This window comes from Nicotiana tabacum, chromosome 7 (genome assembly GCF_000715075.1).
Source record: "Nicotiana tabacum cultivar K326 chromosome 7, ASM71507v2, whole genome shotgun sequence".
In the NCBI taxonomy this organism is placed as follows: Eukaryota; Viridiplantae; Streptophyta; class Magnoliopsida; order Solanales; family Solanaceae; genus Nicotiana; species Nicotiana tabacum.
Genome location: NC_134086.1, coordinates 128,112,961 through 128,127,881, shown reverse-complemented (window position 1 = coordinate 128,127,881; position 14,921 = coordinate 128,112,961). Strand labels below are relative to the sequence as shown.

The window sequence follows — 14,921 nt, the reverse complement described above, 5'->3', positions numbered from 1 at the left end:
CAAACCACATGAATTGAACAATTACAATCTTGGGAGGTCAGTCAGACTCGAACTAGGTGCACTTCGATCGGTATCAAGATACAAAAGAATAAGAGCTTAAAGAAAGAAATAATAATGTATTGCTTTGGAATGCGTGTTACAATGTGCTAAATGAATTATGAGTCCCCCTTTATATAGTAAATGAGTCATACTTTAGGTACAATTTTATAAAAGGTAAAAAATCTCTTGATTTGCTGATTGCCGGTTCCTTATTGATAAATGCCGAGATTACCACCGTAATATCCGATCAGTCACGAATATTTTGGTCTTCTGTTGGCTATGCTAACAATGTTGCTTCGAGATCGTTCGGGGCTAGGATAGATTCCGGGATCACGACCTCGATACTCTTGAAGGCAGGCATTCTGACCCCGGATTCTAGTCCGATGGGACTTGGGGTCGATCTTCAGTTCTTTATTGCCATGTTCTGAGCCTGACCTACCATGCCATAGGCGAGCTCGATTTCGACAGTATACAGACACCATGCAGAAGTACAAAACGCCCTAATTGAAAACATAATGCAGATAGTTCAGAATGCGCAAATTGATGAGGAGGAATACTCTGATCGTGTCATTAATAAAGGTAAAGGTATTTTTCTGGATTATGATGATAATCCAGCAGATCTATATCGTTGGTTGATAATAGACTCTTATGCCTTATTTGTTGACATTGAGAATGAAATAGTTATAATGCACAATTTTATACGCGACAAGTATCGATTGAGGTTTCCAGAGTTAGAGTCATTTGTATCTCACCCAATTGATTATGCCCAGGTTGTAAAAAAGATTGGCAACGAAATGGATGTGAATCGTGTTGACTTGAAAGGACTGATGCTAATTGAAGCTAACATCAGTCATCATGGTTGTCTGTGTTACGACATCAGCTACTAGTGGCAAGCCGTTTGCCTGAAGATGTTTTATAAAAGACACTTGAAGCATGTGATAGAGCCCTTGATCTTGATTCTGCAAAGAAAAAGGTTCTTGATTTTTTGGAGAGTCGAATGGGATATATTGCTCCTAATCTTTCTGCTGTTATTGGGAGTGCGGTTGCTGTAAAACTTACAAGTGCTGCTGGTGGTCTCTCGTCCTTGGCAAATATGCACTTTTGTGATGTAGAGCTTCTTGGTGCCAAAAGGCCAAAGCATTTACCACGGTTTTCCTCCCAAGGTTATGTTGTTCATCCTGTAAGAGTAGGTTATATTCAGCAAAGTGAAATATTCAAGACTAGACCTCCTAATTTTAGGTTGCAAACCTATCACCTGCTAGCAGTCAAATCAACATTAGCGGCCCGTGTGGACTCGAGCAGAGGAGAACTGACTGGAGAATATGGAAGATCTCTTAGGGAAGAGATCCTTAAAATGATAGAGATATGGCAAAAGCCTCTCCCGATTCCTCCTGTTGTTGATTCTGACCCTTTTACGCAAAGAAGAAGTGGTGGTCGTTTGAGAAAGAGGAAACAAACAGTTGATGTTGCATACATGCGAAATGTACTAAATAATATGATCATTGGAGTACCTGAAAAACCCTCCTCAGGGGAGGGTTGTGGCATGCTTAGTCAGCTTGGAAGCAGTGACGCTGCCACAACATTAGGCTTGACTTCAAGTTTGGCCTTCACCCCAAAGCAAGGGATCGAGCTTTCAAATCCTGCAAACTAGCTTGCTGCCACCTCTTTCTCTGAGACTGGAAACTTTACTAAGATTAATTAGATATTGTTCGATAGATTGACCTTGGTTGCGTTAAGGTAAGCTAGCAGTAAATTTTACTTTAAAATAGGATCATATCTTATTAGATGGAGTACTTAAAAAGTTTTTCATGTAATTTATATCATATATTAATGGGAAAAGGTCCAAAATTCTCCATCTACGGTACTATATTGTTTACATCTACCACTCGTTATACTATTCGTCCAATCTAACCTTTACAGTTGATCAACTTTTAAAAATTGCCCCTAACCCTAATGGATCTATACCGTGGCAACTGACCCCCTCATTTTTTCCATGTCAGCTAGGGCTGTGCACGGATCAGATCGGATTGGATTTAGCACATTTCGGATTCGAATTTCGGATTTCAGATTCTAAAAAATGCAATCCGAATCCGATCTGAATTATATCGGATTGGATCGGATTTTAAAGTTTGGATCGGATCGGATTTCGGATCGTATTATTATGCCTCAAAGTTAAACTAATATGTATATTTTCTTTGTAAAAGAGACAATACATTAAGGAAAATTCATGTTTATGCAATTATGAGAGTACTATGGTGCCAATATAGCTAAATCTAGCAATTGTAAAGGTAATAACTTGGAGGTTGATGTAAAGGAAGTACTGACTATCCGAAATTAAAGTGTAGTATTTATATATGCCCTAATAATTTCGAATTTCGGATCGGATTAAAATATACCAATCCGAATCCGATCCGAAATTCGAAATTTTAATAAACACAATCCGAAATCCGATCAAATCCGAAATCCAAAATCCGAATTGAATGGATCGGTTCTGATTTCGGATATCCGATCCGAATGAACAGCCCTAATGTCAGCTGTCAAGTCACTCGACCCACCAAATTAAAACCTCACAGACCCCTTTACATTCTCCATTGACAAAGAACAAGGGCTTATTATCATGACCCTAAACCCAGACCCGGTCGTGATGGCGCCTCTCGTGAAGACAAGGCCAACCGACACACACCCAATTCATTTTTAAGAATTTTAAAGGACACAATTTAAGTCTTTAACATAATAATAATAATCCCAAAAAAAGGTGAATAATACAATTTGCGAAAAATAACACAACCCGACATCGGGGTGTCACCAGTCATGAGCATCTATTAACCGATTAAAAACACGAAGAGTCTTCATATTCTATTATAGAACTAAAACTAGACAAAATAAGATAGGGGGAGAAGCACTTGGCTGCGAACGCCGAGCAGCTACCGAGTGAATCTCTGAATCCGCCCGAGCTGGAAGAAATCAACACTCGCTAGCGGGACCTGAAGTGTCTTAATCTGCACGCAGGGTACAAGGAGTAAAGTGAGTACTCCAACTTAGTGAGTAATAATAATGTAAAGCCCCAGAAAATTTTGGTAAGTAATTTAAGATTTCGTGATGCCAAGGTAGGCTAATTATTTTATCTTGCGTGCAAATGAGGATTCATGATATAATGGTCATCAATTGGATATTCTAATAAGCGTATAAGTCATATTATAAGTGATTTGGGGTCTAAGGAGAGGCCTAAGTCTAAGCCAAGTTGGAAAATTTCATAATAGACTAAAGTTGTAAATGAGTACGCACAAGACCTTACTTTGGACAAGCATAATTCCATTTATATAAGGTGTTGTGTGATGCACAACCTATCAAATTAAATCACTTTGAGTCTAGTTTCCAACGCATCAAACCGTTTGTCATTTGGAGGTGAATGCAGAAAGTTATGACCATTTTATCGGACCTGTGTCAGACGAGCATTCGCGGCGCGACCGCGGGAAAACTGAAAGTTTCTGCCTCCGAGCGTGGTACGAGCGCGGCCACCGCATCCCGAGCGCGTTTTGACCGCGGACGCGTGCCTAGCAGCCCTATAAATACCCCAAGACTGGGTATGGAGAGTCTCTAAGTCATTTTTTTGAGCTAGGGCTTGGTTTATCAAGGGGAATCCGTCCCATACTTCCCTCCTATGATCCAAGGTAATGTTTTTGGAGTATTTTGAGTTGATTACTACTCCTAAACACTAATATTAACAAGCATTGATCTTGAAAATCGATAGATTCCCATTCAAATCCCTAAATTGATCAAGAACACTACAAATGGGGATTCTCAAGATTCTTACTACAAGAGGTATGTCTATCATCTCTAACTACTCTATGGTGACTATTTATGTATGATATATACGTTAGAACACATGGGATGATGATTGGAAGCCATAGGTTCCTAACCTAGGTTGTGTTGGTGTTGTAGAGATTGTGAGATGGGTTATTGAGGTATGATTCTTGGGTGTAATAGTATTATGTATATATGCATGTATAAATTAGGTTTGTGGGAAGATTGTTGAACATAAATAAGTAAAGATTGGGTTGGGGAATGAAGGAAATCTTATAAAAGAGATTTGAAATCAAGATGCTCAACTAGTATTTGATAAAATGCTCAACTGAGCTGAAACCATGAATACTTTCCTAATTTGTGTTCAATTTTGTTATGTCTCAAAGTAGATTGGGATTGCTAGAATTTCGAAACGTTGTAGTAACTTAAGGAAAGCTTAAACAAGGTATGTATGGCTAAAACCCCCTCTTCTTAGAAATTGAGCTTTCATGGTGCCCGTGCAAATGTTGTAAACCCGGAATTCGATTGATGTGGTACTTGTTATGTCAAATAAATTGATGTTGTGAAAATGTATGTGGAAGATGCTTCTCCATTTGTTTAGTGTGATATTCTTTGTAAATTGAGGATGTGTGGAAAAACATGAGCTATGTGCTAAATGCCTAAATGTCAAGTCAAGGTTACATTATGATTAATATGCCGAACTAGATGAATTTCTCTCTATGTTTATAACTTAAATTGCTTTTATATGTGTCTATGATCCTAAATGGCAAGATAAATGTTGAAAATTGGAATAGTGCGAAATGTGAGTTATGGAATGTGGTAATTGTGGCCCCAAGTGCCGACAAACTAATTCATGTGAATCCAAAGATTGAAGTGAGATGATTAACGGAAAAGGGTAACGTCATGGTAAGACGGCTTAACCGATCGGGCCGTGATCGGACGCCATGTTATACACACATAGTGGTACTGTATTCATAATTGAAACTGAAAAGTGAGAATGAAATAAGATTAACGTCTTGGTAAGATGGCTTAGCCGATCGGGCCGTGATCGGATGCCATGTTATACACACATGGTGGTACTGTATTAATAATTGAAACTGAAAAGTGAGAATGAAATAAGAGTAACGTCTTGGTAATACGGTTTAGCCGATCGGGCCGTGATCGGACTCCGCTCAAAGAAGCGGTGGTAATGTGGATAATGATGCAACGATAAGGAATGCTCCAACCAAAAATTTCAGAAATTATGTGAAAACTATGTGAACCTCTTATATTATTGATGTGATGCTTATTTGAAGTTTTGTTGTCCTTATGATTTCTTTTAATCTTGTATGGTTGTTCTTTCTAACTGGATGGTGTTTAGTTATACATACTAGTACTATTCCATGGTACTAACGTCCCTTTTGCCGGTGGTGCTATATTTTTTTAAATGAATGTAGGTGGCTCCATAGCAGATATCGCCGATCACGCGTAGCGGAGCATCCTCCTCTCAAAGTCTTGGTGAGCCCCTTTCTCCTTCAAGGGGGTTGTGTTATACATCTTTTGCTATAGTTTTCCACTTTTGAGGTATAGCCGGGGCCTTGTTGCTGGCATTGTCATACTTGTCTTTTGCATCCTTAGAGGCTCCATAGACATATGTTTGGGTTATGTATGGGTGTTGGATGGATCTACGAACTATGTTGTAATTCTAGCTCTCGCTTCTCTAAAGTGTAATTGTATGGAATCTTGGAAACTTAACTATGGTTTAAGGTTGTGATATAAAATGAACTAACCGTGTTGAATGTACTATCTTTCCTATTGTCTAAATAAATGAAAGCATGACTTCTTTATTCATATTAAGATGGGTAGAAAGTGTTTGATAAGGCTTGCTCAGTTGGGTTCACTCGATTGAGCGCCGGTCGCGCCTCCCGAGATTGGGGCATGACAAACTTGGTATCAGAGCCTAAGGTTTTAAAGTGTCCTAGGATGTCTCGTAGCCATGTCAAATAGAGTCCTTCTTATCGGTGTGTTGTCGACCACATCTATAAGTTGGAGGCTACATGGACATTTAGGAATGTTACCCTTCTTCAACACTCCAGATCGTGCGATAAAGCTTGACTATAAGATTATTTTCTAACTCGTGCGTTGAGATTCAAGATAAGTTTAAACGCTCTTTCGTCTATTTCAAGTAATGTTGTCATATGGAATGACCAATGGGAAAAGGCATCAATATTAAGGAGATGACACATGTATCTTGTTGAACGAATGTATGGGCATATAGGATAAGTACATTGTACCATGAGCATAATTTATTCGAGAAAAGTGTTAAAAATGATTACCACCTCTAAAGAAACATTGAATTGATAAATGATATGTAAGCTTTAATAACACATGTGGGTAGTGTGAGAAGTATGTAAATGATCCTAAGGTGTGAAAGAAAATTAGTTATATAAGCACGTGATATATGGGAGACGTGACCAGGAGATTAATGATGAGAGTGCAAAACTCTCATAGGAGACAAGAAGTTATGAAAGGAGAGTCAATTGAACCCACGATGAGAAGACCCCTCTACAACGAACTTTATAAAAATCCAGAATTTTACGAAGTGATATTACACTCCTAAAGGATATTGACATGAGGAATTGGAATCCCAAGCCCGTGTGGCTGAATAAGATAGAGAACTTATGAGGTTAATACCATGGTGACTTAAATCTCCCTAATAGTCGAACATATATATGAGGGATAGAGACATGAGGCATATGTCCCTGAAATTGCTAAATTCAAGACTTGTGTCGAAATCCGGGACATTCGCCCCAAGTGGGGGAGGAAGGCCATAGTGAGGCCACTTAAATACAATGAAACATGAGTAAGACCATATAGCTATGATGTTTGAATATTTTGTTGAACACATGCGTAGTCTAGAAAAGTGATAATGGATAACGTGATTATCTGAAAGGATATGCTAATGATAGACCACTAGTACCCCCCCCAAAAGGTGGAAGGTTAAGGAAGGTAAATTCTTCATATAGGGCAATGTGAATGATAGGGTCAACGATCCTAGAAACTAAGAGTATGTTTGTAAAGGGATTTTATACTTGTTAGAGGGTTAGGAACAATGGAACCTAAGGAAGTACTATAGGTCAAATGTGGAAGGTTGCGAGTTTTTAGAATGGGTTAATCATAGATTTGCGATTTAACCAAAGTTCCAAGGCGTTAAGAAAGGCGAAACGAGTGGGAGAAATAAATGTGATGCTATAATAACCCAAGAGGGTATTTGGGCTTGATGGAGAGCCTCTAAAAAATCTTACAAGCAAATAAGTGTTAAGTGATATGCGGATGAACACACTTTCCCACGGATATCCTCATAAGAGTTAAGAGGTGAGCATGATGAAATAACTAAGGAAAAGACCACGTAACATATTGAAGAGTGCATGGCTATTCACTAGCTAGGAAGAATGAGGTGAGAAGAAATGGGGAGAAAACCTATAAATTGAGATGGTCATGGTTATCATAAAATATCTTGTATCAGAATGGTGGACTCGCTTAGAGCATAAGCGTTAATAAAAGTTATAAAGGACTAACCATAATGCAACCGACTTGGGTGACACCGAATATCAACTAAAGGATCCAGAGATAGTTCATGTCTACATACAATGGAAAGTGAGACTACTGGAGGTGAAGTTGTGGTATGATAAACTCACTAAACCAGGCACAAAGATATTACAAGTTCACGGGAGGTAGACAAGTGTGTGGCATAATAAGGCTATCAATTATGCACTATGAGCAAAATAGAATGGGAATGAATGTTCGAGTTAGAAGGAAAAGATGGTACCAATATATTGTCTAGGCCAAAGGGCGATAAAAAAAGGGGGAAAGACAACACAATCTACCCAAAGGGCAAATGAAAGGTTCAAAATAGATTGAAAGAGGATGAACACTTGTTATAGACCAGACATGTTTATCATGGTAACTCTTAAACCACAATATCAGGGAACTCTATTGGTAGCTACAATACGGGGAATGAGGTGAGTTACTCATCGAGGATAGAATTAGGTGGACTAAGTCTTACACTTAAGAGTAAAATCAAAAGTTATTGTTGAAGAATTGAGGAGGATCTCAAGTTTCAGAGAATGCCCTTCTCGGGCCAGTGACTCTTCATAAATTGTATACTTATAAAGGGTGTTGGTTGATATATGTTTTGGGCGGTATTTAACTGTAAAGAGGGATCATTAGAATATTCACAGGGGAAGTAGTATGGTTTCTTAAATTCTATAAGGCATATATGGGGAGAAGAGGTTGGCTAAGAAAAGTCGGAGCACAATATTACCTTACATTTGATGCAATGACATGCAGGTTGTTGTTATCAGGGTATGTGCACAAATTAGCAGGTGTTAGTCATTTGAAACAGAAGATCCTATGGAAAAAAAACTCATTCAGTAATATCTTTTGTTGAGAATTTGAAAGAGTTAGTTGCAAGTATTCACAGGAGATTGTAACTATATTAGGGAAATTATTAAAGAACTCAATTCGTGGGAGGTCCTATGTAAGAGAAATATGATAAAGATGTTCCACTAATAATGCAACATGTTAAGGTGATAGTTTATGCCTCTAGGAAACTCAAGAATCATGGAAAGAACTATGAAGCACATGACTTAGAGCTTGCAGTAGTGGTGTTTGCACTAAAGATTTGGTGACATTATTTGTATGAGGTCCACGTGGATGTATTTACGTACCACAAGAGCCTTCAATATATTTTCAAACAAAAGGAGTTGAATCTGAGACAGAGAAGATGGGTCGAGTTGCTCAAGGACTATGATATCGATATTCTCTATCACCCCGGAAAAGGCCAATGTTGTGGTGGATGCTTTTAGCTGGAAATCTATGGGAAGTTTGGCTCACTTGAAGTCATATAAAAAACAGTTGGCCAGGAAAGTTCACCAGTTGGATAGTCTAGGAGTTCGTCTTGCGGACTCTAGTGATGGGGGAGTAATTGTGCATAATAGGGTTGAATCATCACTTGTAGCGGAGGTCAAAGAAAAGCAATACAACGATCCATTGCTAGCGCAACTGAAAGAGGGGATTCATAAACACAAGACCACAACTTTTTCCCTTGGCATGGATGATGGTACCCTACGGCACCAAGGACGCCTATGTGTTCCGGATATTGACGGTCTTCAGGAAAGGATCATGGCAGAAGCTCACACTTCCAAGTATTCCGTGCACCCAGGTTCTACGAAAATGTATCATGATCTTAGAGAAGTTTATTGGTGGAATGACATGAAGAGGGATGTGGTGGACTTTGTGGCTAGATGTCCGAACTGTCAACAAGTGAAGGCCGAACATCAAAGACCTGGTGGGTTGGCTCAAAGCATAGAAATTCCAATGTGGAAATGGGAGATGATCAACATGGATTTTGTGGTAGGGTTGTCACGCACTCCGCGCAAGTTCGACTCAATTTTGGTGATCGTGGATCGACTCACAGAATCAGCACACTTCTTGCCAATTAAATCTACCGACACAGCGAAACAGTATGCTCAATTGTATATCAAAGAAATAGTCAGGTTGCATGGCACTCCAGTCTCAATCATTTCAGATCGAGGGGCTCAGTTCACAACCAATTTTTGGAAGAAATTTCAGCAGGGCTTGGGCACGCAGGTAAATCTCAGCACAACTTTCCATCCTTAAACCGACGGGCAAGCAGAGCGGACTATTCAGACGTTTGAGGACATGTTACGTGCTTGTACTCTTGATTTCAAAGGTAGTTGGGATGACCATTTGCCACTCATAGAATTTGCTTACAACAACAGTTTCCATGCTAGTATCCAGATGGCACTATTCGAGGCACTGTATGGTAGGAGATGTAGGTCTCCCATTGGGTGGTTCGAGGTTGGAGAAGTAGAATTGATAGGGCCGGACCTCGTGCATCAGGCCATGGAGAAAGTCAAGATTATTAAGGAGAGGTTGAAAACTTCTTAGAGTCGCCAAAAGTCTTATTCAGATGTTCGTCGCAGAGATTTAGAGTTCAAAGAAGATAATTGGGTATTCCTAGAAGTTTCCCCCATGAAAGGTGTTATGCGGTTTGGAAATAAAGGAAAATTGAGTCCGAGGTATGTGGGACCATATAAAATCATTCAAAGGATCGGTCAGGTGGCATACAAGCTCGAGCTGCCACCCGAGATGTCGTTGGTATATCCGGTCTTCCATGTGTCTATGTTGAAGAAGGTAGTGGGAGATCCATCCGCTATTGTGCCAATTGAAGCTATTGAGGTTAATGAAGAACTATCTTATGAAGAAATTCCAGTTGCCATTCTTGATAGGCAAGTCCGAAAATTGAAAATAAGGAAATTGCCTCTATAAAAGTGTTATGGCGGAACCAGCAGGTTGAGGAAGCCACTTGGGAAGCCGAGGAAGAAATGAGAAAGAAGTACCCACATTTGTTTGAATAGTTATGTAATAGGTTTTATGCATTTGGTTCCTATGAACTCTTATCTTTTGATTTTATCTATGTTAAACTATTCAATTTTGGTTATATATGTTGCCTATGCAGCCATGGTTGGTGTTGTATAAGTTATGTTATGCCTATGGAACATGTATATGCTGTTAGGATATGTATCTGGAGCCCTCTGACAAGTGGATAGGCCTAGTTACAAAGGAAACTCTGGCGAAAGTTTCGGAAATTTAAGGAGTTAGCCAAATTTGGGGTTGTTGATATACTTCATGATGTGAAAAAGCTGAAGTTACCTAAGGATGGCTAATGAATGAACCTTGATCCTCATTCGAGGATGAATGATCTTAAGCGGGGGAGAATGTAAAGCCCCGAAAAATTTTGCTAAGTAATTTAAGATTTCGTTGTGCCAAGGTAGGCTAATTATTTTATCTTGCATGCAAATGAGGATTCATGATATAATAGATATAAATTGAATATGCTAATAAGCGTATAAGTCATATTATAAGTGATTTGGGGTCTAAGGAGAGGCCTAAGTCTAAGCCAAGTTGGAAAATTTCATAATAGACTAAAGTTGTAAATGAGTACGCACAAGACCTTACTTTGGACAAGCATAATTCCATTTATATAAGGTGTTGTGTGATGCACAACCTATCAAATTAAATCACTTTGAGTCTAGTTTCCAACGCATCAAACCGTTTGTCATTTGGAGGTGAATGCAGAAAGTTATGACCTTTTATCGGACCTGTGTCAGACGAGCATTCGCGGCGCGACCGCGGGAAAACTGAAAGTTTCTGCCTCCGAGCGTGGTACGAGCGCGGCCACCGCATCCCGAGCGCGGTTTGACCGCGGACGCGTGCCTAGCAGCCCTATAAATACCCCAAGACTGGGTATGGAGAGTCTCTAAGTCATTTTTTTGAGCTAGGGCTTGGTCTATCAAGGGGAATCCGTCCCATACTTCCCTCCTATGATCCAAGGTAATGTTTTTGGAGTATTTTGAGTTGATTACTACTCCTAAATACTTATATTAACAAGGATTGATCTTGAAAATCCATAGATTCCCATTCAAATCCCTAAATTGATCAAGAACACTACAAGTGGGGATTCTCAAGATTCTTACTACAAGAGGTATGTCTATCATCTCTAACTACTCTATGGTGATTATTTATGTATGATATATACGTTAGAACTCATGGGATGGTGATTGGAAGCCATAGGTTCCTAACCTAGGTTGTGTTGGTGTTGTAGAGATTGTGAGATGGGTTATTGAGGTGTGATTCTTTGACGTAATAGTATTATGTATACATGCATGTACAAATTAGGTTTGTTGGAAGATTGTTGAACATAAATAAGTAAAGATTTGGTTGGGGAATGAAGGAAATCTTGTAAAAGAGATTTGAAATCAAGATGCTCAACTAGTATTTGATAAAATGCTCAAATGGGCTGAAACCATGAATACCTTCCTAATTTGTATTCAATTTTATTATGTCTCAAAGTAGATTGGGATTGCTAGAATTTCCGGAACGTTGTAGTAACTTAAGGAAAGATTAAACAAGGTATGTATGGCTAAAACCCCCTCTTCTTAGAAATTGAACTTCCATGGTGCCCGTGCAAATGTTGTAAGCCTGAAATTCGATTGATGTGGTACTTGTTATGTCAAATAAATTGATGTTGTGAAAATGTATGTGGAAGATGCTTCTCCATGTGTTTAGTGTGATTTTCTTTGTAAATTGAGGATGTGTGGAAAAACATGAGCTATGTGCTAAATGCCTAAATGTCAAGTCAAGGTTACATTGTGATTAATATGCCGAACTAGATGAATTTCTCTCTATGTTTATAACTTAAATTGCTTTTGTATGTGCATATGATCCTAAATGGCAAGATAAATGTTGAAAATGGGAATAATGCGAAATGTGAGTTATGGAATGTGGTAATTGTGGTCCCAAGTGCCGAGAAACTAATTCATGTGAATCCAAAGATTGAAGTGAGATGATTAACGGAAAAAGGTAACGTCTTGGTAAGACGGCTTAACCGATCGGGTCGTGATCGGACGCCGTGTTATACACACATGGTGGTACTGTATTGATAATTAAAACTGAAAAGTGAGAATGAAATAAGAGTAATGTCTTGGTAATACGGCTTAGCCGATCGGTCCGTGATCAGACGACATGTTATACACACATGGTGGTACTGTATTGATAATTGAAATTGAAAAGTAAGAATGAAATAAGAGTAACGTCTTGGTAAGACGGCTTAGCTGATCGGGCCGTGATCAGACTCCGCTCAAGGAAGCGGTGGTAATGTGGATGATGATGCAACGATAAGGAATGCCCCAACCAAAAATTTCAGAAATTCTGTGAAAACTATGTGAACCTCTTATATTATTGATGTGATGCTTATTTGAAGCTTTGTTGTGCTTATGATTTCTTTTAATCTTGTATGGTTGTTCTTTCTAACTGGATGGTGTTTAGTTATACATACTAGTACTATTCCATGGTACTAACGTCCCTTTTGCCGGGGGCGCTACATTTTTTTAATGAATGTAGGTGGCTGCATAACTGATAGTGCCGATCATGCATAGCGGAACATCCTCCTCTCAAAGTCTTGGTAAGCCCCTTTCTCCTTCAAGGGGGTTGTGTTGTACATCTTTTGCTATAGATATCCACTTTTAAGGTATAGCCGGGGACTTATTGCCGGCATTGTCATACTTTTCTTTTGCATCCTTAGAGGCTCCGTAGACATATGTGTGGGTTATGTACGGGTGTTGGATGAGTCTACGAACTATGTTGTAATTCTAGCTCTCGCTTCTCTAAAGTGTAATTGTATAGAATCTTGGAAACTTAACTACAATTTAAGGTTGTGATATAAAATGAACTAACCGTGTTGAATGTACTATCTTTCCTATTGTCTAAATAAATGAAAGCATGGCTTCCATATTCATATTGATATGGGTAGAAAGTGTTTGATAAGGTTTGCTCAGTTGGGTTCACTCGATTGAGCGCCGGTCGCGCCTCCCGAGATTGGGGCGTGACAAATAATAAATGAAGACTGAGCGATAAGAAATTACGTAAAAACACAACAACATGCTATAAAGAGGTAGAGTAAAACCAGTAAAGTGCAATAAAACAATGAAATCTCATGAAACACCTTAGTTCAGTTTAAGCTTCTTTAAAATACCTTTTTAACAGTTAAATAAGTTAATGACAGGAAGCTAGAAAATATAAACACATAAAAACCACCCCTCGGGCACAATGTCAACAAAATCAGCCCCTCGGGCAATAACATGAAACAACACCAGCCCCCCGGGCTATATTTCATATCACAATGGGTACCCACGCTCACTGGGGTGTACAGACTCCTGGAGGGGCCCCTTACGGCCCAAGCGCATTATCAAGCCATCTCGTGGCATAATCAATAGGCTCTTGGCCTCATATCAAGCCATCTTGTGGCGTACAACTCAGGGCCTCGACCTCATAATCATAATCAGTGTATCACTGCTGCGGCGTGCAGCCCGAACCAAAGTATCCTCACAACACAGGCCCTCGGCCTTACTCAGTAAGAATCTCATAAGCCACTCGGGCAATAGTAAAATATGATGCTCAGCCCAAAATATCATTTAAAGTATTAAAACAGAGTAAACATGACTGAGTTATAAAAACAGTATAATATAGCATGATTGAGTACAGATAAAAGATCAAAACAGTAAGGAAATATCAATAAAAATCCCCTAATGGTCCAAACATTTGGCACGAGGCCCAAATATGGCATTCAGCCCAAAACATGATGATAGCAAACAGTTTTCAATCAAATACGCAGTAAAATAGTCATACGGGATGGACTAAGCCACAATCCCCAACGGTTCACGACCCCACGCTCGTCATCTAGCGTTTGCGTCACCTTAATATAGCACAACGATGCAAAATTCGGGGTTTCATATCCTCAGGACAACATTTAAAATCATTACTCACCTCAATCTGGTCCAAACTCTAGCTCGCGACGCCTTTGACCCTCGAATCGGCCTCAACTCGCGTCGAATCTATCCAAAATCAGAATCACGACGTCAAAATATGCTAAAGGAATCAAGCCCATGCGAAAATAGTCAATTTACAACATAAATCCTGTGAGCACGTGATTTTTGCCCTATATATGAATAATTCCCAAAATTCCAACAAAATAATTTTTCTTTATTTTTACAATTCTTGTGAATTTTGGTGGCATTTTGTGTTAATTATTGGCATCTTATTTGTGCATGTTAATTCATATAAAACACAAAGAGTATGCATTTGCATTTAAGTTTTAATTTTATCAATTAAGGGATAATTTGTTTGGTAAAGCATGAAAATCACAAAAAATAGTTCACTTTTGCATTTTAATGATTTTTATTGTGAATTTGTCATGAAATAGTTTTTGAACAATTTTAGGAATTAATTAGTCTTTGTTTTGAAACAATCAGGATTTCATGTTAGTTTTACATCTTTATAAAAATTATAAAAAATTATAAAAATTGTAAAAGTAAGAAAAGAAAATAAAAAGAAATTAAGAGTAGAAAAGTGGTCTTATTAAAGACCAAAATTTGGGCCAATGCATTGGAATTTCTCAGGCCCAAACGCCTCAAAATCATTGCAATTCAGTCCAGCCCAAGTCCCTACCCGGTCTG

General features: G+C 38.8%; 1 pseudogene; it reads left to right on the top strand.

The window, feature by feature from the left end:
- The first annotated feature begins 554 nt into the window (after positions 1–554).
- Positions 555–1,690, top strand: LOC107794843 (U4/U6 small nuclear ribonucleoprotein Prp31 homolog; annotated as a pseudogene).
- The last annotated feature ends 13,231 nt before the right edge of the window (positions 1,691–14,921 follow it).